The sequence below is a fragment of the Danio rerio genome, chromosome 9, assembly GCF_049306965.1.
Source record: "Danio rerio strain Tuebingen ecotype United States chromosome 9, GRCz12tu, whole genome shotgun sequence".
Lineage (NCBI taxonomy): Eukaryota > Metazoa > Chordata > Actinopteri > Cypriniformes > Danionidae > Danio > Danio rerio.
Window position 1 is genome coordinate 22,488,376 of NC_133184.1, and position 27,812 is coordinate 22,516,187.

A 27,812-nucleotide genomic window follows, 5' to 3' on the forward strand; every position below is an offset into this window, starting at 1 on the left:
TGTCTGGGGTAAGATGGAGGAGGCAATGAAGGTGAATTCAAAGAATCTTAATAAACTTTTTGAGTCCTGCAAGAAGGCTTTCTTAGCCATTCCAGATGACTTTATTAATAAGTTATTTGAGTTATTGCAGAGATGTATGGATGCAGTCCTCCAAGCTCATGGGAGTCATATACAATATTAATTATTTTTCCACTGCACCATGGCTTTATATTCTATACTGTACATTATTTCTGTTAAGTGACAAGACTTTTGTCTCAGCAAAGTCAGCTTACTGTCCTAATCAAATCATTAAAAATCAAGACATCCTCATTTTGTTTTAGTAAAATAAGCGTAATCTAGAAGCCTTTGCCTTTTATATAAGCCACTGTTGATACCAAATGATCAACTAGAAGTCGTTGGATAAGCGACGAGACTTTTGTCAGTGTATATAGGATAATACTAAATATAGGATTATTTAATAATAGGTTAAATCTGCACAATCTGAGACATTCGTTTGACTGTGATGTAGCAAGAAATGTACACGTCAGGTCTCAAGTGCCTCACATTACCCAATGTCCCACATTAACCCGATATTAATGCCCATATGTTTTCTGTTATGCTTAATTTTGTGGGGGAAAAAACCCCTGAAGTGAGTCATCAAGACAGATTGTCATTCTCACCGATCACTGTGAGCCTATAAAAACACAAGAGCTTTCGGTAATAATGAAATAATTCAATTATAGTCTTTCTGTATGTCTAAGGTTGTGCTGACCCGCTTTCAGCTGGAGGGAGATCCAGACTTCACTGAGCTCATAACCTGGCCTCAATTTACAGTTACAAGCATGTGTGAATGCAAGATTCATAATTCAAAACCAGGAATCTGACGCTGCTTTTTTCGGCGACATTTTTCACTGCTCCTCATTCTGAGCATCAGTTCTCACCCACCTCTCACACCTCGACTGTGTGTTAACATCCTAATCATCAGTGTCTTGGAAATAATGAAACAAATTCCTCAAGACACTCTTTTCAGACCTGTTCAATCTAACCGTATTAAAAAAGCAAATGAAGTGTATATTTATAAAGCTGTAAAAAGGCTTGCAGCATTTTATGAGTCCGGTCCAGGTCTCAAAGCTATAAATGTCACACCTACCAATATTAAAAATTCCTCTGAAAAAAAGGCTGACGTTAAACGCCTGAGAACATGTTTTGTGTTAATCTCCGTGCTAATCAAACGCAGCCGTGTTTTAATGGAAAACCACATTATTTCAGCATCGCTAACCACCACTGACAACGACTGTAGATTCAGCGTGTGGAAAACCATTCCTTAGATAACCTTTTGACCTCCTGATTTTGTTGTAAACACAGCAGAATAACAGTGGTTTCGGGCTGAACTAATTTCAAAAGCTACACTGCCGAGTCCAGAAACAATTCAGTCTAATATTGTGGCCGATATTATTCGTAATAATAACAGGGTGCTCATAACGTCCGCAGCATACGGAGAGTGTGTTTGAAATGTTCCTGACATCTCCACTATTCCCCGACGCTTGAGTCATCCGGCTGATTTAAAGCATCTATTGACCGCTTTTCACCTCATAACCTATATTTTCTTCCTTTATTACTCGGACACCAGTGATTGTGTCATTTCTTAATAAAAATAATAACCGCAACTCAAATAAAAAAAGAAAGAAAGAAAGAAATGCACAGTTGTCTTGGTTTTGAGTTTACATTTACATCATTTGTCATTAAGTAGATGCGTTTATGCATTTTATTTTTAAATCTGGAAAACGTATTTATTATTAGAGCATTTTCTCATCTGCAAGACATCCTATTTAGCGTATCTTTTCAGAAGTTAAATAGATGTTTAGAATAGGTAACTCAAATCGTTTGAGGAAACCGATTGCAACAAACCATTTAAGTTGAAAAACTAATCCTAATGAATACTGTGTACTTAATCTATTTGAGTAAACGAAGGAATTTGAGCACAGTAAAACCCAATAAATGAAGAGAACTCAAACCATCTGAGTACTGTAAAAACATCTACTTAGCATATTTTTTCAGATGTTAAATAGATGTTTAGAATAAGCAACTCAAACTGTTTGAAAAAAACGATTGCAACAAACCTTTGAGTTAAAAAACTCATCTATATGAGTACTGTGAACTTACTCCATTTAAGTTAAAGTAATGAAGTATTTAATTAACTCACCTTCAACACTGAGTTCAAAACTCTTTTCAAATGAGTAGAATTAACTTTCAGCCAATTTTGAGTTAACTACACTCATTTCATTTGATCAAGTTGACTTGGGTTTTACAATGTAGAAAACGTCAATTTAGAGTAGTCTTTAAGATGTTTCAAATTCTTGTTGATGTAAACATGCTATCAACAAAGCAAAGTTGCACAATCCATGCTGTAAAGCACTTTATTATTATACATATGCACTATTCCTAGTCTCTAGTTATGAGTTTACGGTTTCAAATGATCTGCGTAGAGCAAGTTCAACGTTAACTGACTCAAAATGAGCCAAGAACATGTGAGCATGTGTGAATGATTCGGTGGTTACTGACAAGTTACCATATCAGTAATTTCTGCTGAATGTAAATTTGGTCTAAAGCAGTTTAGGCCCACTCAATGAAAAAAAAAGAAAAGTTTGCCACCCTGTATTCCCAAGGTAGGTTTTATTTTAATATTAAAAATAACAATTAAATCGATCCCAATTACTGACCATGCATTTTCCCATGCAGCTGTCATTGCCGATAATGCTTTACTCATTTTTCCCTTTTGAAGTCTGTTTATTCATTGCATGTTCAGATTTGTTTAAATAAAAAAAAAAACACTAAGATTTTACTCATTTATTGCATTTGCTGCATTTATTTAATAAAAAATACAGCTATAATTGTGAAATGTTGTTGCATATGAAATAACTGTCCAAAAGTAGTTAATTTATTTAAATAATTTATTCCAGTGATTTTTAAAATGAATTTTCAGTGTCACATGATCCTTCAGAAATCATACTAATATTATTTATTATTCATTCATTCATTCAGTCATTCATTCATTTTCTTTTCAACTAAGTCCCTTTTTTAATTTGGGGTCGTCACTGCGGGATGAACCGCCAACTATTCCAGCACGTTTTTACGTAGCGGATGCCCTTCCAGCCGCAACCCATCTCTGGGAAACATCCACACACACTCATTCACATTCATACACTACGGACAATTTAGCCTACCCAATTCACTTGTACCGCATGTCTTTGGACTGTGAGAGAAACCTGAGCACCCGGAGGAAACCCACGCAAACGCAGGGAGAACATGCAAACTCCACACAGTAACACAAACTGACCCAGCCGAGTCTCGAACCAGCGACCTTCTTGCTGTGAGGCGACAGCACTACCCATTGCGCCACTGCGTCGCCCGATTAATTATTATCATTATTATTAGTAGTATTATTGTTATTATTATTATTAATGTAATAGTAATAAAAACAGTAATGACTGGAATTTAATTTAGTTTGAATTTCATTTGAAAGTACATACAAAAACAAAGCAGGTATTTGATATTTAAATAAATATTTAACAATTTAACTTTTTTTAACATTTAATAATTGCTGCCTTGACGAACAGAACAATAATTTTCTTTGAAAAAACAAAAACCTTGAAAAAAACTGACCTGTGTATATATATGTTTATATGTGTGTGTGTATGTGTATGTATGTGTGTGTGTGTGTGTGTGTGTGTGTGTGTGTGCGTGCGTGCGTGTGTGTGTGTGCGTGCGTGCGTGCGTGCGTGCGTGCGTGTGTGTGTGTGTGTGTGTGTGTGCGTGTGTGTGTGTGCGTGCGTGCGTGCGTGCGTGCGTGTGTGTGTGTGTGTACAGTTAAAATCAAAATCATTAGCAATTAGTGAATATTTTTTTCTTCTGGAGAAAGTCTTATTTGTTTTATTTCGGCTAGAATAAAAACAGTTTGATTTTTTAAAAGTTCAAAACCATTTTAAGGTCAATATTATTAGCCCCTTTAAGCAGTATATATTTTTCGATATTTTACAGAACAAATCGTTTATTCATTGGTTCAAGTTTTCTTACAAAATAAACAATTAAGCAATTAAGTCTACTTTTAATACAGTAGACGACATGAGTTTATATACTCACATTGCCAGATTTGTTACACTACTTGGGTCTGTTCATTCTGTTAAATTAAACCATGACACCATTATAAAATAACATTTGTTCAATATTTAAATAAAAATCGTCATAATTTATATATATAAGTATAAAAACTTAAAGAATAAGACACCGTAAACTTTTTTGGAGACTGGTAATCACTGACATCTTACAACAGCAAAAACAAATAAAATTGAAGTCAATTACTACTGTTTTGAAACATTCATCAAAACACCTTTTTGTGTTCAAGAGAAGAAAGAAAGTTAAAAAGGTTAAGTGGAGGATGAGTAAATGAGTTTTCCTTTTTGGGTGAACTATCCCTTTAAAAGCTTTTGCTAAAGCTTACTTGACCACTGGGCGGCAGCATTGCCTTTCCAAAAAACATACTTAACCAAGATTTCAGTGACTGTCCATCTTAATGCTTTCTTTTAAACCTCCAGACCTGAAATCTTGTCAAAAAGTCATTGTTTCGTTTTGCTCACTGAGCACTTAGTATTATGAAGTTTGTGCTTCTTGAAAGATCTGGGATAACAGTTAGCATTTGCATTTGCTAACTACTTTTCATTTCTATTAACATTTTATTTAATGCAAAAAAGGTAACTAGAAATCAAGATAACAGTAACAATTTTGCCACTCAAGTTACCAATTCATCTTTCATTCTTTCTATCATGCCCTCGTTTTATTCTCTCCATCACCTTCATTTTTCTGCTTTCTTCTATCAGTCACAGCTGGCGGCCATATTTCAGTGTTGAAAGTCACCGCTGAATTCACTCTCACCATGAAAACGATTTCAAGCAGCAACAGATGACCTCAGGCCCAGTGTGTTTACATTTAAATTGAGATAAAGCAACCAAGATCTGATTTCCGAATGTCATTTTTTTGTTGGAGGGCCCTGTTCAGTGATTCACCAGAGGTGTGGAGAGAAACAGAGGCTTTCGTTGCTTTGTGAAGCCCATTACAAGCACCAAGCCACACGCAGAGAGAGACATTTTTAAAAGCTCTCTCTAGAAATCCACACAGCTGATGTAATTAGTCATTTCAGAGTCATGCACTTCATAATACTCCCTATAAACAGACATTCAATCCTTTCCTCAGCGTTCACTGTTTATCCTTGTCTTTTACAATCCGTTCTGGACCACCGTCTGTTTATCCTTCCTCAACAATAATGCTTCTATACCGCCACACAGGAATGCTGTTCATTTGTCCAATTAAACAAGGAAAATAAATATAGATCGATTATAGACACAGTGTCGAGATTTGTTCCCAAAATACTTTTATAACAGTGCACAACTTTCAGATTTACGATGCACATGCAGCAGGGGTGATGAATGAAATATGTCCTCCTGGCATGTTTTTTTCCCCCCAAAGGTTTGATCTACATCATTATCCAAATATATCCTGGCATAAATCTGGATTACACAAGCAAACCGGCCTTCTGTTTGTTAAGAAATTTACACAATAAAAAGGCATACGGATATATACATATTTAGACATTGAGGAGTAGCTGAAGTGATGAGGATGACTGTGAACATTGTTTCACTGTAAAAAATTATATAAACAATTAGTCATGACAGCATATGTTTTTAGTTCATTGTAACATATTAAACTAAGTTAATCATGTTCTTACTTAATTTTCCAAGTTATGCAAGCAGTTTTAACAATATAAGTTCAATGGACTCATAAGGTTAAGTTAATTCAGCATAAAAATAAGGAAACCAGGATTTATTTACAGTGTTGAGAGGTCAGTGTGACTTCATAGATGCACACTTATGAAGGCAGATGTAAAGAGCCACACGTGGTGAATATGACCTGACTTTCTTCCCACGTTCATAACTAATATAAAATGGTTGAATGCAATGGAGGCTGTCGCACCCATGTGTTATTCACCCAGTGTGCCTGCTTTAGATTTTAAGACATGTCCAATGAAGATTTATGGCCTATACATTTTTGAAGTATTACAAAAATGGGGCTGGATGTCACGGTGTCAAAAGTCCAGCTGCATTACTGAGTGTTGTTTTTTTTAATTATTATTATCTCATATAAATATCATTACAATATTATTATAAATGATTGTGACAGAAAAAGGTTTGATGGTTTTGTATGTTCCAATATGATTTATTTAAGTTAAATCTAAGCTAAATGTTAATTTATATTTATGACTTTTTAATTACAATTGTAATTTCTCCATCTCACTTTAATAAGTACAGTGTTTAATAAGTAAAACTGGCCTCAGACAGTTTAGTTTAGTCTGAGTCAAACTTGCAGGAAATACCAGGCTTTGCTAAGGCTGGTTATTTTACCAGCGATTAAAGTTAATACAGATTTCAAAGAAAAAAAATAATTTTAAAAATGTAAACATAAGCTGGACCTCAACAGATCATATCAATGTCATAACGAATGCTCAAATAATATAGCCATTTACAGCAAGCATAGTGTTTTTAGTCAGATTGTGTCGTCTGTCATATACAGTAGTTCTATAGGTCTGTTATTTTTATTAAAGAAGATGTATTATTTGAGTTTATCACCAGAAATATAGAAACTGTATTATGTAAAAAAAAAAAAAAAAAAAAAAAAAAAAAAAGGGTTTAATATCGGGATCGGATCTGTCAACACTCAAAATTTTGGTATTGGGATTGAATCGCTTTTAAAAACAATGGTGTGGTGCATCCCTAGTCATAACTAGGGCCAGACAGAACATTTTCTGCTATTTCTGTACAGAATTCTGTTAAAAAACTGCGGATTTATGTGGAATGATTTTGGGAGTATCATAACTAAAACCGTATATATGAAATAAAAAGTAATACCTTTTTAACATTTATTTAATGTTTACAAGACAAATCCAGTTAGATCCACTTTATTTAGTAAAAAAAAGCAAGTCTCTCATATAATATAGACAGAAAATATTACTTTACAAACTGTATTGTAAATAAACCATATAAATAATTTCATTTTAGCCAATAATATTACTGAAATGAATAAAAAACTGAATAAATTAAAATTTACACACATTTACACAAGTAAATAAACAGAATCAATGATGGGCTAAAGATCTGTGAATTCTCTGTGCGCAGATTCTGTGTGGTCCTAGTCATAACTAATTACATGATTACAATTTGAAAATAGAATGGATAATAATTTTTAGTTTTCATTTTATTAAATTATTATTTAATTAAATTGTATTAAATTATTAACTTAATTATTATTAGCAGTAGTATTTTGTTTATTACCTTTCTATTTTTGCAGTTTATGGCATTTCATTGGCGTCTCCTGTTATACGCACTTGGCAAACACCAAACAGGTGCACAGTATGACTAAAAATAAGGCAAAATAACCATTGGATTAAGCTGACATTGCAATTTTGACCATTTTAACAATTCTTCAAATAGGACAGCAGTTTATTTTACAATAATTGCAAAAAACTATGCAAGAACGCCTTATGAAAAAAACAAGTATACCTATAAATCTCACAGTTCCTGTCGTTAAACAGTGAATAAATATTTTATTATTCATTTTTCTAATTGTATCAATCTCTAACATATTTTATAGAGTAGAAATCAGGCCAAAACAAACAAAGTAAACGTTTTTAAATTTCTTAACCCTAATTATTTTTCAGTAGATCCTCTGTGACACTCATGGGGCCATTAAATATATTCTTATGGTGTCAAAAAAGTCAAAAACCACTGTAACGCCTTTTTAATTGGAGTTTACATTATGATAATTTAACTTTTAAAGTCAAAATTTGAGTTTATTTTCTTAACAGAAATTGCTACTTAAAAAACTAAACTTGTACAAAGTGTGACACCTAGCCCCGGCCTCCCCTTCAGACCACTGGCTTCAGCTGTCCAGCAACAGGTGTGAGCAGGAAAATCCAACATCCGCGATCTCAAGCAGAGGATCAGTGAGGATGATGGGATCTCCTGTCCTATGGATCACTTTGTTTTGTCCCCTGATCTGTCTGGGTTTTGTATGCCGTTTCTCTCAGTTGGAAACACGTGCAATTACCTCCAATTAATGGAGGTCACCGGGGTCTGTTATGTAAACATCCCAGTGTCAAAGACAATAGACGGAGTGTCTGAGGACAACAGCATAGAATCTCAGTGTATTTGTAAGTCTCAGCTCAGCTGGACTGTGAAGAAATGCTATGAAGTCCCTCTGGCATCAAGACTCGATAAATTCTGCCAAGTCTGTGAAGAACTGAAAGTAAACCAAGTCAAAAATGAGCCGTAAAAAGCGAATTATACACAAAAAAAGTCAGTGAAAGGTTGTATTCATTAGAGACTGTATGGTTTTTCTTTTTACTGGGAACATGTGGACTCAGAGCCCCACATGTCAGAAGTGCCTACGGGGATGCGATATTCATGCCTGACATGGGTATGTTCGTTCCCTTTAAGGTTTACTTCGTCTTTTAAGAAAAAAAAGGGAGTATAGGACAAAATAAAAATGTCCCGAAGGCATGCAAGCTGTCATAACCATCCCTCCCCCACCGCCAGACCACCCAAACCGCAGAGCGACCCGTCAATCATCAAACATATGCCTTCATTTTTATAGACTAAGCAGTAAAACCTTCTCAAATTAGCACTAAAGATCCCACATTTCTGATGGGAAGGTATACCAAGAGATATAAACACATCGGCTCGCCTAAAATGTTTCGTTTTCCTTCTATTTCATTCACCACAACCACCGAAAAAACAAGCCAAGGAGTGCTGCCTGCCACCGTCCTGTACGGGAGCGCTCAAGGTTCCACGCGGCCTCCTTTCCATCTGTCAGCGCGCCGGGATTGAGACGTAGATCTGGCTCTAATCTTTTGGCCAGTGATCACACCTCAGCCGGTCCCACATCACAGGAGCCCCTCCACCAGCATCTCCCTTCTGAGAGCCCAGAGCCCCGGGGTTTGTGTAATCCTGCACTAATAACATCTCAGCAGCTTCAGCGCCCACTAAGAGGCCCAGATCCGTCCCGACACCCCCGTACAACAAAGGCAGACGCACTGACTGCTTCATATTAGCGTTTAATTAAGTTAAAGAGCTCTCGTTCCCTCTCCGTGTGCCATTCCTATGGGCTGCCATCAGCGGGACGGGCAGGGGCCTCCTGTAGCCCCTGGCCAAAGCAGATCTCCAACTCATGTGATTAATTCAATAAAACCATTAAGAGTGACCCCCAAACTGAAGTTCTGCACAAACGCACACACTTAAACTTGCTTAGCACCTTCATTCGCTGCAGATCTTCTCTTGAAGGCTGAGATGTAATCTTTGGACTTGTTGGTTTTAGTTTGACAAAAAATGAGTCAAATCTGAAAACCCTTTTTTGTTTTTGGTGTCTCGAGTTACGTTTAATCTGGCCAATGTGCCGTGGGGCCATAAATCTACTGAAGCAATAAAATATCTTGTGCGCTTCGATTACATCACCATGCTGATTATATTTTTCTTTTAATTCCGAGCTGTTATTATAATGCCCCACAAAACCGAAACTAGTTTAAATCTATCATTGCACATTTTACAGCGAAGAGTCTGTATTTAGTTTTTTTTAGTATTTACACAGTGAGATCCCGCACTGAGGGGGAAGAGGGATTTAGCAGCCACTCTCTTATGAAGCTTCATGCTCATAAGGATGTAAGATCACACTTCGCTAAGGTCCTGTTAGGGGGGAAGTGTGGCTTTGATTCCCTTGAGTCTTTTACACGGGGCCCAAATGGAATTTGTACAGTTGTTAGTTCCGGTCCTCCATTCTGATTGGCTGAGCAGAGTTCAGAGGGTGTTGGTGTTTATTATAACAGCTCTGATTCTTTATGGTCTACTCATCACATATTATTTTTATTAACAAAATAATGGTTTCCAAAAATAGTTAGGAAGTAAGATGGTTTTCAAAACTGATAACTTGCATATGTTTATTGAGCCTCCTCATAAAATATTGGTAACTTTTTAACTACACACTATGAATCATCTATTAAGCATTAGCAAATAGTGAATTCATTATCTGTAAAAGTATTAACTCTACATTAATAGACGTTAAAAAGCAGTTTATAAATACAGCTACAAAGCTGTATTCTTGACTTGTAAGCACATTTATAATGATTTTTTTAAATTATAATTAAATAATATTGATTCATTCATTCATTCATTTTCTTTTCGGCTTAGTCCCTTTATTAATCGCCACATTGGAATGTTTTATGACCTTCTTACTGTGAGGTGATCGTGCTACTCACTGCACCACCGTGACGCCCAATTAAAAAATAAATAATAATTGTATCTTCATACTTTGTTAATGATTTTTGTATCATTCATTAAGTATTGCATTTTTTACAAATTAATTCGAGGGTGCGTCTCACTATTAGTTTTACTCGATCTTAGTGCGGCATTTGACACCATTGACCACAATATCCTCATAAATCGCTTAAAGTCTACAGGTGTCCAGGGACAGGCTCTACAATGGTTTAAGTCAAAATTAACTGACCGTTACCAGTTTGTGAATATTAATGGACAGCCTTTACAAGTCAGCCCAGTAAAGTATGGGGTGCCTCAAGGATCAGTTTTAGGCCCTTTACTGTTTACAATTTACATGCTACCTCTGGGAGACATTATTAGAAGACATGGGATCAGCTTTCACTGCTATGCAGATGATACTCAATTATATATTTCAACTAAACCTGACGAGACGTCTGAACTGTCTAAACTAACTGAGTGTATCAAAGACATTAAAGACTGGATGACCAACAATTTTCTTCTCTTAAACTCTGACAAAACAGAATTATTACTTATTGGGCCTAAATCTTGTACACAGCAGATCTCGTAACTCAATCTACAATTAGAGGGATACAAAGTTAGCTTTAGCTCTACTATAAGAGATCTGGGTGTCATATTAGACAGCAATCTTACTTTTGAAAATCATATATCCCATGTCACAAAAACTGCCTTCTTTCATCTGAGAAATATCGCTAAATTACGAAATATGCTATCCATCTCAGATGCAGAAAAGCTAGTCCATGCTTTTATGACTTCGAGGCTGGATTACTGTAATGCTCTATTTGCTGGCTGCCCAACATCCTCTATTAACAAACTTCAGCTAGTACAAAATGCAGCAGCCAGAGTTCTTACCAGGTCTAGAAAATATGATCATATCACCCCAATTTTATCCTCCTTACACTGGCTGCCTGTTAAGTTTCGTATTGAATTTAAAATATTACTTCTCACCTATAAAGCTCTAAATAATCTAGCTCCTGTTTATCTAACCAACCTTCTGTCTCGCTACAATCCAACTCGCTCTTTAAGATCTCAAAACTCAGGGCTTCTGGTAGTACCTAGAATAGCAAAATCAAGTAAAGGAGGTCGAGCCTTCTCTTTCATGGCTCCTACACTCTGGAATAGCCTTCCTGATAACGTCAGAGGCTCAGACACACTCTCCCAGTTCAAAACTAGATTAAAGACCTATCTGTTTAGTAAAGCATACACTCAATGCATCACCTAGCGGGTTCCACACAGGCTTCTGCATCTTGCTTATATACACTATGAACAGCAGCTACGCTAATTATTCTCTTTATTCTCTATTTTCACCTGGGGATACTCATCCCGAGGTCCTCAGATTATGCGGAGTCACTGATTGGATCCAAGACCAGCGACGAGATGATCCCAAGGTTTCCATATCCGGGACCAGGCCATATCCTGAGCTGCTGCTGCGCTGATGGTCATGGGGGGTGGAGAACATGTGTCTGATTCCAGCCACGCTCCAGGGACAGACGAGTCTTCGCTGAGGCCATCTTCCAGCCTCCAGACTGAAGCTCTGCACAAGACTTTTGGCCAGCGGAGAAATTAAAATGGTCATGCACAACTGAGTCTGGTTCTCTCTAGGTTATTTTTCTTCACTCCCATCAGGTGAAGTTTTTTTTCCCTCTCCGCTGTCGCCACTGGCTCACATGGTTTAGGATTGGTAGAGCTACGCATCGATGAATTTGCTCTTCAGTGTTTGAACTCTCAGTAATGATTAAATCACACTGAACTGAGCTAAACTGAACTGTACTGAACTTAAACACTAAAAACTGAACTACACTGTTCCCGTTACTATGACCATTTATGTGAAGCTGCTTTGACACAATCTACATTGTAAAAGCGCTATACAAATAAAGCTGAATTGAATTGAATTATGTAAGAATAGTTGGTGCTATTTTAATATTATTCGGAACCCACAAGAAAATGAATAATGTACTATTTAAATTAACATTAATATTTCTTATTATTCAGGCATATACTTATAATTGATTTGTATGTTAATAAATGCTTTATTAAATCAACTTCATCCAATTTTGTTACCTAATCTACACTACTTATGCTTATGTTATAAATGACAATTAAAGGCTCAGTTTGAATCTAAACAAGAAAAAATAAATGAATTCATTCTATTGATTTGAAGATACACAAATGAAACCGTATCAAATGTAACATAAAATTATTGTACAGTTTTAAACTTCGCTAAATACCTTTCAAAAGTTGTATCATAATATATTTTAAAATGATTATATTATTGTTGTTTTATCCAATTATATTTATTTGCTTTTATTTGTAATTGTATTTTGACAATCCAGTTATTCGGCAATGTTTAATGTTTACAGTAATTTTATTTAGTATTAAACAATTCATAATTATTAATTATTAAGCACATTATAAATACTATATTTACTAATGTCTATTAATGTAGAGCTAATGCTCAACAAATAATGAATGAACTATTTGCTAATCAACAACTATGAACCATTTATTAAGCATTAGCATATAGTTAACTTATTATCTGTTAAGCAATAACTCTACATTAATAAACTTTAGTATGCAGTTTATAACTACTGCTACAAATGCTGTATTCTTGACGTATAAACACATTTATAAAATGCTTAATAATTGTGTTTTTATACTTTATTAATGATTTATTTTTCATTACTAAATTAAGTATTGCATAATTTACAGAACAGTTATTTACGAATAGTTGGTGGTTTCATTCAGAATGAGTTAGTAAATGACTAATAAACTATTCAAATTAACATTCATATATCTGTCTTATTATTCAGGCATAAATGAACAGTAAATTTTTATGTTGATAAATGATTTATTAACTCAACTTCATCCAGTTTTGTGAGCTAATCTAAAGTGAGGACTATTTATGCTTTATAAATGACAATTAAAGGCTCGCTTAGATTATAAACAGAAAAAACAGAAAATAAACGACTTTATTCATTTCTATTTTTTTGCACAATTGAAACTATCAAATGAAAAATAAATCTTTGCAACCTTATGAAAAATTTAATTTCTTAACAGTTTAACATCGCTAAATAACTTTGAAATGTTGTATCATAATATATTGTTTAATTATTATATTGTTGTTTTATCCATTTTTTACAGTAATTTTAAAGTAATTTTATTTTTAGATAGGATTGCAAAGATGTACTGTTCATTTGATACTAAGCCTTAATTGTCATCTATGAGGGATTTACAAAGCATAAATAGTCCTCACTTTAGATTAAGTCACAAAACTGCATGAAGTTGAGTTAATAAAGCATTTATTAACATACATGGTAACCATTACGACATGCCTGAATAATAAAATGCATAAATGTTGGTTTCAATAATTTATTAATCATTTTCTTACGTATTCTGAATTATCTTTAAAACCATCGACTACTCTTAAGTACAACTGGTTTGTAAATAATGCGATACTTAATTTAGTATTGAAAAATAAATCAGTCACAAATTATGAAAATTCAATTATTAGGCACATTATAAATGTGGCTGTAAGTCAAGAATACAGAATTTGTAGCTGCAGTTATAAACTGCTTACTAACCTCTGTTAATGTAAACTTAATGCTTAACAGATAATGAATTCACTATTTTCTAAGGCTTGATAAATGATTTATAGTGTGTAGTTATTAGAAAGTGTTACCGATTTTATTCATATATTTTTGCACAAACTTTGACTTTTATATATTTTTGAAACTTAATCCATAATTTCCCTCCACCAATTATTTAGGTATTAGAAGCAGATGTTGCCCTTGACTATAATTCATTCTAATTTAAAATATAAAATATTTGAAAACCTCAACGACTGTGAGTTTTAAACAATAGTTTTGAATTGCGCAAATTAAAAGCAGAACGCAGAGAAAAGCTTTGATTTTTCAGAAGTGTGAAGGGCCTTTTTTCTGATGGGAAAAATTATTCATTTTAACATACTATAAAAGAACATATTGTAGTCTCAAAGACATCTAACAAATTGAATATATATTATATTATAAAGCGGTAAAAAATGACATAAAAACATTATAAATCCAGTCCTGTGATGCTTTGTTATTTTCAGAGCCGGGTCTGAGTTACGACCTCAGACATTTTGGAGATGATAAATTCTCTCCGAGCAGTCTGACCCTCTTTCTAAGAAGTGTGGACTGCTTCATTACTGTGACAGACCCTTCCTTTTGCTGTACTCTGATAGGCCCAGATCTTCTTCCCATGTTTCAACATCTCAGTAAATCTAAGCAGCTTGAGTTTAGAGTGAGCATGCATTAAAGGTGTCCTGTAACCCTGTTGCTTGCCTGACATTTGGTTTCAGAATGGCACTCTTAACGGCCAGACCGGTACTATACTTTTCCAAAGGGTGTGTGTTACAGCGCAGGTGTTTATGTGTCATTTGTTTTAGCCGTGACTGAGAATATGCACACTGCACCACCATGTAAGGGCTTGTTAATTCTGCTTAATCATACAAAAACGCTATTCTCCAATAAACTATTGCATTAAATTGTTAAATCTTTTTTCCAAAATGTCAAATTTGGAGTTCTGTTTTCTGAAAATCAAAGTATAAGTTGTTATGATGATGATTTGAATTTTTCTGGCAGTCTGGTGCAGTGTTTGTGGAAGCTTTGCTCTACTGGGGACAAGCTCAGCTCTCTTTCTGACTACAGGTCTCCCTGGACCCCTAAAACACAAGACTACCCCGTAACCCGATTCCCAACACACATGTTCAGCCTAAAGCCTGTAAAGCACAAATATTAAGCACCTGATAATTTGATGGGAAGCAACAGAAAATGTGCAGAGTTAAACTGGACACCTTTAGACTAAGATCTAATTTATTAAATGAACCAACTTCACAAGACTGTAAAGCTACTGTAAAGGTTTTTCGTGGATAATTTATCATGATTTGATGTTCTTTTATTGTCAGTTTTTTCTTAGGAAACCAAAAAAAAAGGAAAAGAAATGTGTACACAAAATGTAAAAAAAAAAAAAAAGTATGAACAAGAGGCTCCTGGCAAAATTCAGTAATTTATTTGACTTCAGCAGACTCTTGATATACAGTTGAAGTCAGAATTATTAGCCCCCATTAGATTTGTTTTTCTTTTTTAAATATTTGCCAAATGATGTTTAACAGATCAAGGACATTTGTGTATGTCTATATCAATCAATTTAAGAATGTCTGATAACATTTTTTTCTTCTGGAGAAAGTCTTATTTGTTTTATTTCGGCTAGAATAAAAGCAGGTTTTAATTTTTTAACAACCATTTCAGGGTTAAAATATTTGGCCCCTTTAAGCAATTTTTTTCCCTGATTGACTACAGAACAAACCATCATTATACAATAATTTGCCTAATTACCCTAACCTGTCTAGTTAACCCAGTTAACCTAGTTAAGCCTTTAAATGTCACTTTAAGCTGTATAGAAGTGTCTTGAAAAATATCTAGTCAAATATTATTTACTGCCATCATGGCAAAGATCAAATAAATCAGGTATTAGAAATGAGTTATTAAAACTATTATGTTTAGAAATGTGTTGAGAAAATCTACTCTCTGTTAAACAGAAATTGGGAAAAAAATAAACAAGGGGGCTAATAATTCTGACTTCAACTGTAGATATTTGTTATTCAGTACATACACATTGGAGACTAAACGAACCTACAGTTTGCTAAACGTTGAGGCCACGACTTCATTCTGTTGTCTTGGGCTATAAAGAGCATACTTAAAGTGAAGTTTTAAAATGTATTAAATGAGTTGCATATATAATAAAGCACAGTAAAAAAAAAATAACTAAAAAAATTAGGTATTTGAAAAAGAACTTTGAGATTCTTCACATTTACTGCTGTTAATTTGGCATCTGATGTCCTAAAAATATAGCAAGCTATCTTTTTAACAGTTTTCACTGATGATGAGCTGTTATTAAGTGACTGTCAATCCAAAACACTGTAGTAATGAAAGAAAGTAGAATTTATTTGGGCCTGATGGAAAATATTATGATCATCATCAAACAGGGGAAAGACTGAACTCAAAGTGTGCATAGAAGTCAGTGAAAGGTGAAAGTAAAATTGTCACGCTTTGGGGAAAGTTGATGTGGCCTCAAATGTTTTTCAGAAGCTCATTTAAGTGCATGAAATGTATTTCTTTCTTTCTTTCTTTCTTTCTTTCTTTCTTTCTTTCTTTCTTTCTTTCTTTCTTTCTTTCTTTCTTTCTTTTGAATCATTCACAATAGTCATATCGAAGAGTATGCAATGTTGAGTTTATGTTATAATTTGTCATTTGCATGGGTTTTTGATGCCTGTAATGGTATAATCATTTTCAAAGCTATGATTAATTTTATTGGATTACTTTTATTTTCATCATTCAGTTACTATACTTAAATACTGTTAGATTTGGGACACAATAAAACACTTTTTTTAATTGTATCTTTTTCTTGATTATATTTATAGATTGTTATTCTTTGAAATACTGTGAGTATTTTCATGCATACCAATTTATAAATATAATCACAAAATATAATCACATGCAAATACATAAATGCACTGCAAATAGCACACACCACAACGAAAATGTGTTGGGGGACCCCAAAAAGCTTATAGATTGTTTATTAGATTTTATGGAGATGAACCCAATCAATCTAACATTATAAATTCTTTCCAGAGATATTCAAGTTATCTGGTGTAACTGAATTCATATCGCAGTATATATTTCGCAAAATAAAAAAACTTGCAATGTTAAATTTTTCCAATATTGTGCAGCCCTGCTATCTATCTATCTATCTATCTATCTATCTATCTATCTATCTATCTATCTATCTATCTATCTATCTATCTATCTATCTATCTATCTATCTATCTATCTATCTATCTATCTATCTATCTATCTATCTATCTATCTAAAATGTTCAGTGTAGCTAAATACCTTCAATTGTCAATGTTGCTCAATGACATCAAACTGTCGCGGGATAGTTTCATACAATATAGATGAGATTTGTCTAGATGTGACTTCATTCATTCATTCATTCATTCACTTTCCTTCGGCTTAGTCCCTTAATTCATCAGGGGTAGCCACAGCACAATGATCCGCCAGCTTATCCAGCATATGTTTTACACAGTGGAAGCCCTTCCAGCAGCAACCCAGTACCAAGAAACATCCTTACATACATTCACACACACACACTCATACACCTCGTATGAGTGAGTACAATTTTTGCTGTGTGTTGACACCACTACCCACTGCACCACCGTGCCGCCCTGTGACTCATTTATGTAAAGAAAAAAGCTGCTAAATACAGTGAAGTGTTTTTACGTGGGCAATAGTGACATAGTAAATCAGGATCTCTGGATGGAGGACTGACCAACTCTGGATGGAGATCTGACCAACTTAACAGAAACACAAGACACGTGGAAATGGGCAAATTAAACTAGCAACAGGTGATCATAACCAATGAGTTGCCATGACAACACATTAGACAACTACACTGTAAAAAATGCAGGGTTCCACACAATTCATTCATGTTGTCCCAACACAAGTTGATTAAGTTAACCTAACACTTTTATCAAATTTATGTGGATTGAACATAAAAATTAAGTTGTCCCAATGAAATCTCAAGAATTGTGTTGTTTCGGCTTATTTTAAATAAGTAGTTTGAACGAGCAAAAAAAAAAAATGTATATATGTAATCAAAGAAATCAAGTAAATAGACACTAAACATCCAAAAGCCATGTAGAAGTTTTCAATGAAAGATTCATATCAAAGAATCTGGTAATCACACAAGTGCTAATAATACAAGCCCTCATGCATTCACAGATCCCATGTGGCAATGTAATAACTACTGCATTTTAGGACTCATTTTAGTACTAACTTTTCCATTCACACTGTATAAGGAAATGTTAGTCAATAATGATTCATTCTTGCAGTTTAAGTATTGAGTCAGATCCTGATTGCACCCATTGCTTCAGCCAATAGATGGTTTCTGTTTACTGCAGTTTCTAGTGAACGTTAAAGATGCCTACATGTCACCAAAGAAGCCTGTATATTTATTCACATGTGATTAGAGGATGTGTATATGCACCGTAAAGGAAAGGAGGAGAGAAACAGGAGGCTGAGGCGAGCAAGGAGGTGAGGAGAGGGCCATAAATTCAGCAGACGCTTGAGCAGGGAAGGGTGTGGATGCAAAGGAAGAAAGACCTTTAGAAATTTGCTGACAAGATTAATATGCAGTTGATGGGAAGGTTTTCACGACAGGGTGCCAACAAATAAACACAATTCAGGGATGCCAGATCCCCTGTGGTGCGGTTCCCCAGAATGAACACCGCCATTCCCAGGATTCCATGGGGCTGATCCAGTGTCAGGTGGTTCCAGCCGCTCTCACTCAGCCTCCGGGGACAGAAAAGTTATTTCATTCTCTGACAAACCAGAATATTGAAGTGCGATAAGGTTCAGCAGGACAGCTGGACACTAATCTCACGTCCATGCCAACCAAAAAGAGAAACACCAAAGGAACTGAGGCCAGTCATCCGATACTAGTGAGAAAAGATCTACTCTAGATATCATCAAGATCATGCCATTGGTGTATTTTCATCTTTTTCAGTCTATTCTTAACCTAATAAGTCACCATGTTTACTGTACCAGTGGCTGTCAGAACTTAACAAATTGCCATTGGTACAAAATAAAAGTACTTAATTTTTTTTCCATGACTCAAAATATGCAGCTTATTTATACATGGACTTGAACACACCGGTTTAGTTTATTTCTAAAATAATTTTCATTTTGTTTCAACAAATTTTTTCTATTTGTTGAATTATATAATCGTTTAACACTATTCTCATACAAACGGTAACATCCGAATACTACACTGTAAAACCCAATAAGTTAAGGTATCTCAAACCATTTGAGGAAACTGATTGCAACAAATAATTTGAGTTCAAAAACAAATCCTAATGAATACAGTGAACTGAATCCATTTCAGTAAACGAAGCAATTTAAGCACAGTAAAACCCAATAAATGAAGAGAACTCAAACCATCTGAGTACTGTAAAACACAATAAGTTAAGGCAACTCAAACCGTTTGAGGAAACCGACTGCTACAAACCATTTGCGTAAAAAAAAACTAATCTATATGAGTACTTTAAAAAGTAGAATTAAATTTCAGTAATTTGTTTACACATTTCATTTGATAAAGTTGACTGTTGGGTTTTACAGTGTATGTCCAGTTATTCTGTTGTAATATAAATATATATAAAATAATACTTATCAAATACAAAAAAGCAGTTGCCTTGAGTTTGCCACTTTATTGCAAGGTCCAATCAACTTGTAAACCACTTATTATCCTATTTTACTTGCTATTGCTAAGACAACATGTATGTTTGGAGTTATTATATGTAAGACTAAATGAAACACCAAAAAGACAAAAGTCTGATCTAAAGAGGCAAACATCATAGACACACATGTAGGACATTAGTCTAATTATTATTGCTGTGAACTCCTGATAAATCTATTTCCTAGTTTAAACCCTTAAAAGCTGGTATTAGCATGAAGCAGATCACAGCGTCCTGTATATTAGCTGGTAGGCAAAGTCTCTCTGATGACTTGTCCAGATCAGAGATGCTAAGACTAAGATACCATGGCCAGGATCACACTTGAGCCAGCTTTACTACCAGGAGCCTCCAGCAGGCTGCCGTTCAGTCACGTTTTGGATCAGAGGTGAGCCTACTTTATGACCTGGTAGCCAGGACAAAGGCTTAACCAAGGCACTCGGCTTGAGCTCTAAATTCATTTAAAACCTCCATCAGGACAGTGAAGAAACACAATCATTGAACCAACAGCTTTGAAGCATGGGCTTCCCTAACCTCCCTTACCCTAACCTCTTGAAAAGAGGCCAGTATTAATAATAAAATAATAATAAAGGCAGCACGGTGACTCATTGGTTAACACTAACCACAAGAAGATAGCTGGTTGAGTCCCAGCTGTGCCATGCTGTATTTCTGTGTGGAGTTTGCATGTTTTCCTCATGTTCACATGGGTGCTCTGGTTTCCCCCACAGTCCAAAGACATGCAGTATAACTGAATTGGGTTAACAAAATTGGCCATAATGTGTGAGTGGGAATGTGAATGAGAGTGTGTGGGTGTTTCCCAGTGCTGGGTTGTGGCTGGAAGGGCATTCATTGAATAAAACATATGCCAGCGTAACTGACGGTTCATCTCAAAGAATAGTGAGTGAGTAGATTAACATGAATATTGTTTTACACCTGACAGTGTTGATATCTACTCAACCCAAGCTCATACTGATTCCATACCACTATATACATTTTTGGAGAGAGCAAAATACATCCCAGGAGCTGCATTTTTTGCAGCTTTTGATTTTCACAAATCCACCAGAAGCCGCTGTGTGATCTCAAATTTTTTTCTAGAGTGTCACTTGCATCTGCTGTTCTTGTGTATATTCACTAAAGGCTGCTGTCGACTGAACGACTGTCTGACCAACCGACCGATCATCCACCCACCCATTTCCATAAACCCAACCAATGGTGTTTTAAAAAGCACAAATTGACCCACCTACCCTACCCACCTTTTCTAAACCCAAACTCAGTGTTTTAAAAAGCAATCCAGAAAAAGAAAAGTCCCCTGATTTTTACTACGTTTTCAGGTTTTACCACATTCTCACTCGGTTATTGACTTTGTTATTTTAATTTTTTAGCTTTCGTTTTTGTCTTACATGCTTTCTGGCACTGTTCTTCACCAGACTCAAACCCCGCTGTCGCGGTCAACTCTGCTCTGCCTCTTAAGTCTGCCGACGTACATGTCGAGCCAACGGACAAACTGGTAACAGCGCAAAAGCAGTCCATATGAAGGTAAGCAGTAAGCTTGTAAGCACGAAAAGGAGTGGTGTCATAGAGCTAGTTCATTTTAAAGATGAAATGCAGCCATACTTGGCTCTGACTACATAATTTGCGATCTCCAAAAATGTATATAGGCATATGTTTTCAGAATGAGTCTATGTTGCATCTACTTTAAGCATGTCCAAACGTGGTCCTGGAGGGCCAGTGTCCTGCAAAATTTAGTTCCAACCCCAATCAGATACACCTGGGCTAACTAATTAAGCTCTTAATAGGCTTTCTAGAAACATCCTAGGTGTGTTGAGGCAAGTTGAAGCTAAAATATGCAGGACACCGGCCCTCCAGGACCAAGTTTGGACACCCCTGATCTACTTGATCATAATAAAGTTCAGACTTTAACTTTTATTTTGCAGCTAGAGTAGAATATGTCAACAAAATCTATTTTATTTTTTTATTTTTCAACTGAAATCTTTAACACAACACAAACACACAGAAATTATGTTCATACATGCAAAAAAATTGTAAATATGAAAGGTTTGTATATAGGTCTTTTTATTATGTGTTTTGAATCCATATATAAATTAAGAAAAGGAAAAATTAATTTCTTCGACTATAAGTGCCCTACGAAGTGGACTTCACAGGATATTCTGCCATGATTCCAGTTCAAATGTCCAAATGTGTTAATTTAATTGTATTTATGTACAGAAGAATATTATGTCACAATTCACACTTCTCTCGTTTGTGTGTGATAAAATGCTCCAGACAGTGGAATTGTGCATGAATAAACAGTTTGAAGTGAAGTAAAGATTTCCCGTACTCAAGGAGTAGGGATCAATGCACACTGCATAGGGACCCTGTCAATCAGAATACTAGACTTGGATATCTCAAACATGTCGTAAATAAGAGACATATGCAAAAAATGCAGAGTGGTGAGTCGCAAGACTGGGATTGAGAATCACTGCTTTAGTCCCATGTTGGGTGAGCATGTAAAGGTGTCATGTAATTTGAAGGACAGGAACAGCAGCAAGGAACTATGGTTAAAACATGTTCTAATGATGACTTGAATTCTAGAAGCCCAGACGTACAACTTGTACTGCGCAATTCAGATGTTTAGCCTCTGCCAGCTTGTTATTGAACCACTGTGGTGTAGTCTTACCTTCAGGAGGCATGAAAAGGTGAAAACGTTAATGGAGCAACACACTACAGCTCTGTTTGTTCCAGAAACACTGTTCATGTTTACTCATTTGCAAAAGTGCAGCTATTCAAACACTCACTTAGCATGCCTGTGCAAAGATTTATTTGGCAGCTTGTATCGAGACAGAACCACGGGGCTCTAAAAGCTGCAGATGCTTGCTGAGGGAAGTCATGAGATGAAGGAGACTTGAGCGTCGAGGTGCCAACAGACAAGTGATGGACAGACATGCAAGGGTTTAGAAAGGTCCAACAAGTGGAGGGCTCATCACTTTCTCCTCCTGTCTTGGCTCATGTCTCCAAGAGCACACTCAATCCCTCTATCTATATTTAACTTGAGGTCTTGAGGACTGCGAGACCCTGGCCTGTCAGAGCTGTCACTGTGCTCCACTGTATTCACCAATACTTCTCACGAGTTTGCCCCATGCATTCGAACACTTTCAAGTTGCAGCCATATGCCAGTAGAAATTTGTCAACAAGTATACAATTTTAAGAATAAGTCTTCTCACACACGCACACACACACACACACACACACACACACACACACACACACACACACACACACACACACACATATATATATATATATATATATATTATTTTTCTGATAGTACAAATATGAAGGAAGTTGTGGGAGAAGGATTTTAACTAACCAAGGTTGATTACAGATAAACACTCAGGTCTTCATCCATTGGGACACCAAAATACGTAACTGGAGGTACGTCAGCTCACAGTTTTTGTTTTTGCAAATCCACCAGAGGTTGCTGTATATGTTTTTTGATTATCTCAAATTTCTCTCATGCATTCTCTTCTCGCATTAATTGACCCGAGGGCGCAATATACTCTTTAGCCGACCAGTCCATCGGCGTATGTGGTGAGCTACTGAGCGAACTGGTAACACCAAAAAAGCTGTCCATAGGAGGTATGTGGTCAGCTGGTAGTGCGAAAAGTAACAGAAGCGGCATTATACCCCCTGCCTTGTTTCTTCCAACTAATAAAGTCAATGTCTTGATTTGTATATGAGACATCTGAAAAACTTTGACATACACTGCTATTATATAGTTCCCAAACTGGTGTTTTCACAGCAATGCCACAGAGAATTATTTGGGGTCCAAGGAAGAACCATTTACAGAACATTCCCCACAAATAATCAATTGAATCAATTACTTTTGATCCCCGTTGTGTAGAAGTACCAATCTTTCTCTTTTTATGCTTGCTGTCCTCTCCACCACTAGTTTGGTCCCTGCACATCAGTTTCTGGGGCAGCATCCCTAAGATATGAATTAAAGTTTTTGCATAAAACATATACCAAAGTATACTGTAGTTTGCCACCATCTCATGATCCAGATAGTTTTCAACTGGCCTTTTGTTTCTCTCTGAAACATCTACATTGAAAAATGTTATCTTTTTAAAATACTCTGTATTTTACTTTGATTCAGGCTATGGATCCCCACAAAAGTGACATGCGACAAGCCAATGCATGCTGAAAGCCAAAGTAGCTTAGATTTTAATGAGATGTACCCAGAATTAGCTACAGAATAAAATTTGACACCATTGTTGTGATTCATATGCTGATTCTTGATTTCTGTGTGTCTAAAGTGATTTGGATGTCTGATGTCAGATGTCAGAATCTTTTAACTGATTAAAGCACTATTGGATCCAATGCTGTAGATTCACAGACTGGCTGTAATCAAAAATGGAAAGTAAAAATAATGTTTGATAATATTTATCATAACAAAATTGCACTTGGCGTCACGGTGGTGCATACGCCACCTGTTAGTCGTGGTTATTCTTGGTTACACCGGCCAATCACGTTCCGAGTTGGAACAAAGATTTTTTTAAATTCTTGGTTATGCTGGCCAATCACATCCCGAGCTGGAACCAGGATTTGTTTTATTCTTGGTAACACCAGGCCAATCACGTTCCGAGCTGGAACAAAGATTCGCCCTATTCTTGGTTACGACAGCCAATTGTGTTAGTTACAATGAACGCTATGGCCAATCAGAGCCCTTATGCCATCCATGATTCCTACTTTAATAACAAATTTCATTGCAAATTCATTTCTGGACAACGATTGCAAAGTAAGTATTTTTACAACAAGTTGATTAAAATGAATAACCATTACAGTAACGTTAACTACTACAAAACAATTGTGATCTTTTGATTGTTATAGATATTATATAACGTTATGTGATTAGATTAACGTTAGCCGACCAAGCAAACTGTAAAGTTTTACTACAAAATATTTTCTACAGTTATTATACATTTCTACACTTTCTGTTATCATTTACTACCATAATTACAATAATGCTCATGCATTATTCCCACACATTAATGCATCACTTCACTAATAATAAACTAATAATATAATAAAGCTTATCACTAATTATAAACTAATAATATAATGACGCTCACGCATTAATATAGAACTAATAATAAACCAATAATAATATAATGCACACATATTACTACATCTCTAATTATATTTCCAATGATATAATATTGCTCACACTTTACTGCATCACTAATAATAATCCAATAACATAGTTAACAGCAATATTCTCCCTCAATTTTTTTTAGTTTTACAGACATAGATTAAATTTACATTTGACAGACTAAAATATAAGTAACTTCAATTTCAAGTAATAGTTTGAATGCATTGCTTTTAAATCTAATAGAACAGAAGTTTTCAAAATGTAGAACAATGTATTTTCTTTTTGGAAATAAAAATGTTGTCTTCAACAAAATGTGCATTACATGTACACTATTACATTATAAAAGAGATAACATGGAATCAAATTTCACTTATTCATTTTTATTTGTTGCTGCTAACAAAAGATTCTAAATTATCTTTTATTTAGGATTGTGTTGGACCTGTTCATAGTAAGGGATATGGAGCTGTGCAGGACTTGGCAGAGTTTTTGGTTAGCCTCAGAGACCACCGTCTGGCCTTGACTGGAGAAGAGTGCAAGAAGATCACAACCTTATGGCATTGGGGGAGTATGACAAGAAGAAGACCCTTTACCCACCACGTCGACCAATCCAACCTAAAACAAGGACGATTCAGGGCCACTAAGAAGATTGTGGCACCAGGTGTGGAGAGCACAAACATTTATGTTAAATTAAGCAAACACAGAGTCTATAAATCTATGAATAAAAATATGTATAATTAACTGTAACTGTGTGAAATATCATCTCTAGCATTATTCAAAGCTAAAGTAAACTAATCATTTCTTATTTTGTCGCATTTTTTATTATTATTTATCTATTACTGATTTTTGAATATGTCAAAAATCAATATGACAAACAACACAGTAGCCCTTTAGAGACCTAATTTATTGATATGCTATTTCAGTACCCACCTAGAACACAAACAAGAAAACATAATGCACAGACATAAAAAAATAAACTACTTATAGACACAACAAAGCGATGCAAACAGATCCATGATTCAATGTTAATTTAAATGAAGTAGTCATTCATTCATTTTCTTGTCGGCTTAGTCCCTTTATTAATTCGGGGTTGCCACAGCAGAATGAACCGCCAACCTATCCAGCAAGTTTTTATGCAGTGGATGCCCTTCCAGCTGCAACCCATCACTGGGAATCATCCACACACACATTCACACACTGCAGACAATTTAGCCTACCCAATTCACCTGTACCGCATGTTTTTGGACTGTGGGGGAAACCAGAGCACCCGGAGGAAACCCACGCGAAGGCAGGGAGAACATGCAAAGAACATGAGGCGACAGCACTACCTACTGCGTAGTGTCCTACTACTACTAGTAGTCATTTATAAAAAACAATAATACATGGACAAGGGTCTGATCTGTTAATATGCTATCTCAGCTGTAATGCTCAAATCATGCTGATGCTCAAATCAAGCTCTGATGCTCATCATGTTCAAATAGTAGTAGATTACTTTTGCATTATTAATTGTTTATTAATATCAGTTGTTTTATGTTGTCCCAGGTTCAGCAGGCCTTGCAGTTCACAGGAACACTGCTGGGGAGGCAAAACTGCGCTTTAGGAACAAGGCTATAAGAAAACAAAACCAGGAAATGAGCCTCCAGCTTTTCATGACACTTTCAGTCCCTAATATTGACAGCGGCCCCTAAAATGTATAACTATGTGTGTGATACGTGTTTTTAAGAAAGTTTTTTTATTTCCTTTAGTAAGTGTATAATGAATAATCATATTAATATTATTATTATTATATTACAATTACATGTAAGGTTAAAATGGTGTTGACTTTGGTAATTATGTGAATGTTTATTTTAGTTTGATATTTAAAGATTGCATTACTGAGGTAAATGTTTGTTTGGGTTTAATATTTATTGTTATTGTCTTGGACTAATGTCGTAATTGTTAATGTTTGTTTTTGTTTAATATTTATTATTATTTTATTTCAATTATTTTTCTGTGTTAAATGTTTATTTTGGTTAACTTTATTATTTATTTTTATTATTTGTATTATTATTATTATTATTATTATTATTATTATTATTATTATTTATTTTACTTGAAAAGTCTATGGAAATAAAAAGTGTTGTCAACAATCTTTACCCTCACATTGTTGTTATTGTGCATATTTTTATTCTCAACATATTTGTACCTGTAAACACATTTTTAAAAAGTGTCTCCCATTATTAAATAATTACATAAACAATATGTAATATATATATATATATATATATATATATATATATATATATATATATATATATGTGTGTGTGTGTGTGTGTGTGTGTGTGTGTGTGTGTGTGTGTGTGTGTGTGTGTGTGTGTGTGTGTGTATTGTTTATTTTAGTGGCAATGGACAACGACGCGTGCGCACACACACAGACACGCACTCACACACACACAACGTGCGCAGGACAGGGCAGCCGGAGCGACTCCCTTTAGATTCAACAAGCATGATCACTTTGATCAAATTTGCTTAAACTTAGGGTTCTAAAGTATGGCTGTAGCATATTTCACAAGGATTCTGACACAACAACGCTAAGCACCCATTTTACATAAGTTGCGTTTAAGAGGGAAAGGCAGAGGAATGCGCTGTCTTTTGACAGCTTGCGACTTCATCTGGCACTTCATTTACATGGACACCAATACTCGGATTTTAATAAGATTAAAATAATACTCTTATTAAGAGTCTACTACGTAAGCAGCGATTTTTGATTACCTTAAAGGACCACCACGCCACGAAATTTCCATTCACCATGCGGTATAAAATTACAATAAAACAAAAGTCGAAAATGAAAAATGAAACACCCAAAATTGCACGAAACACTTGAGGAAATGCTGGTTAGCTGGGTAATGGAACATTAATTGTGAACACATCACGGCCACAACAGGAAATAAAAAGTGGCAACTGCGTTAAATTTTTTTAACGTGTTAAA

General features: G+C 35.2%; 1 long non-coding RNA gene across 1 annotated transcript in view; it reads right to left on the reverse strand.

Moving 5' to 3' along the window:
* LOC141376109 (uncharacterized) overlaps positions 1-27,812 on the reverse strand; it is a 607,180-nt gene that overhangs the window by 341,052 nt on the left and 238,316 nt on the right. The gene's annotated exons all lie outside the window — the stretch shown is intronic.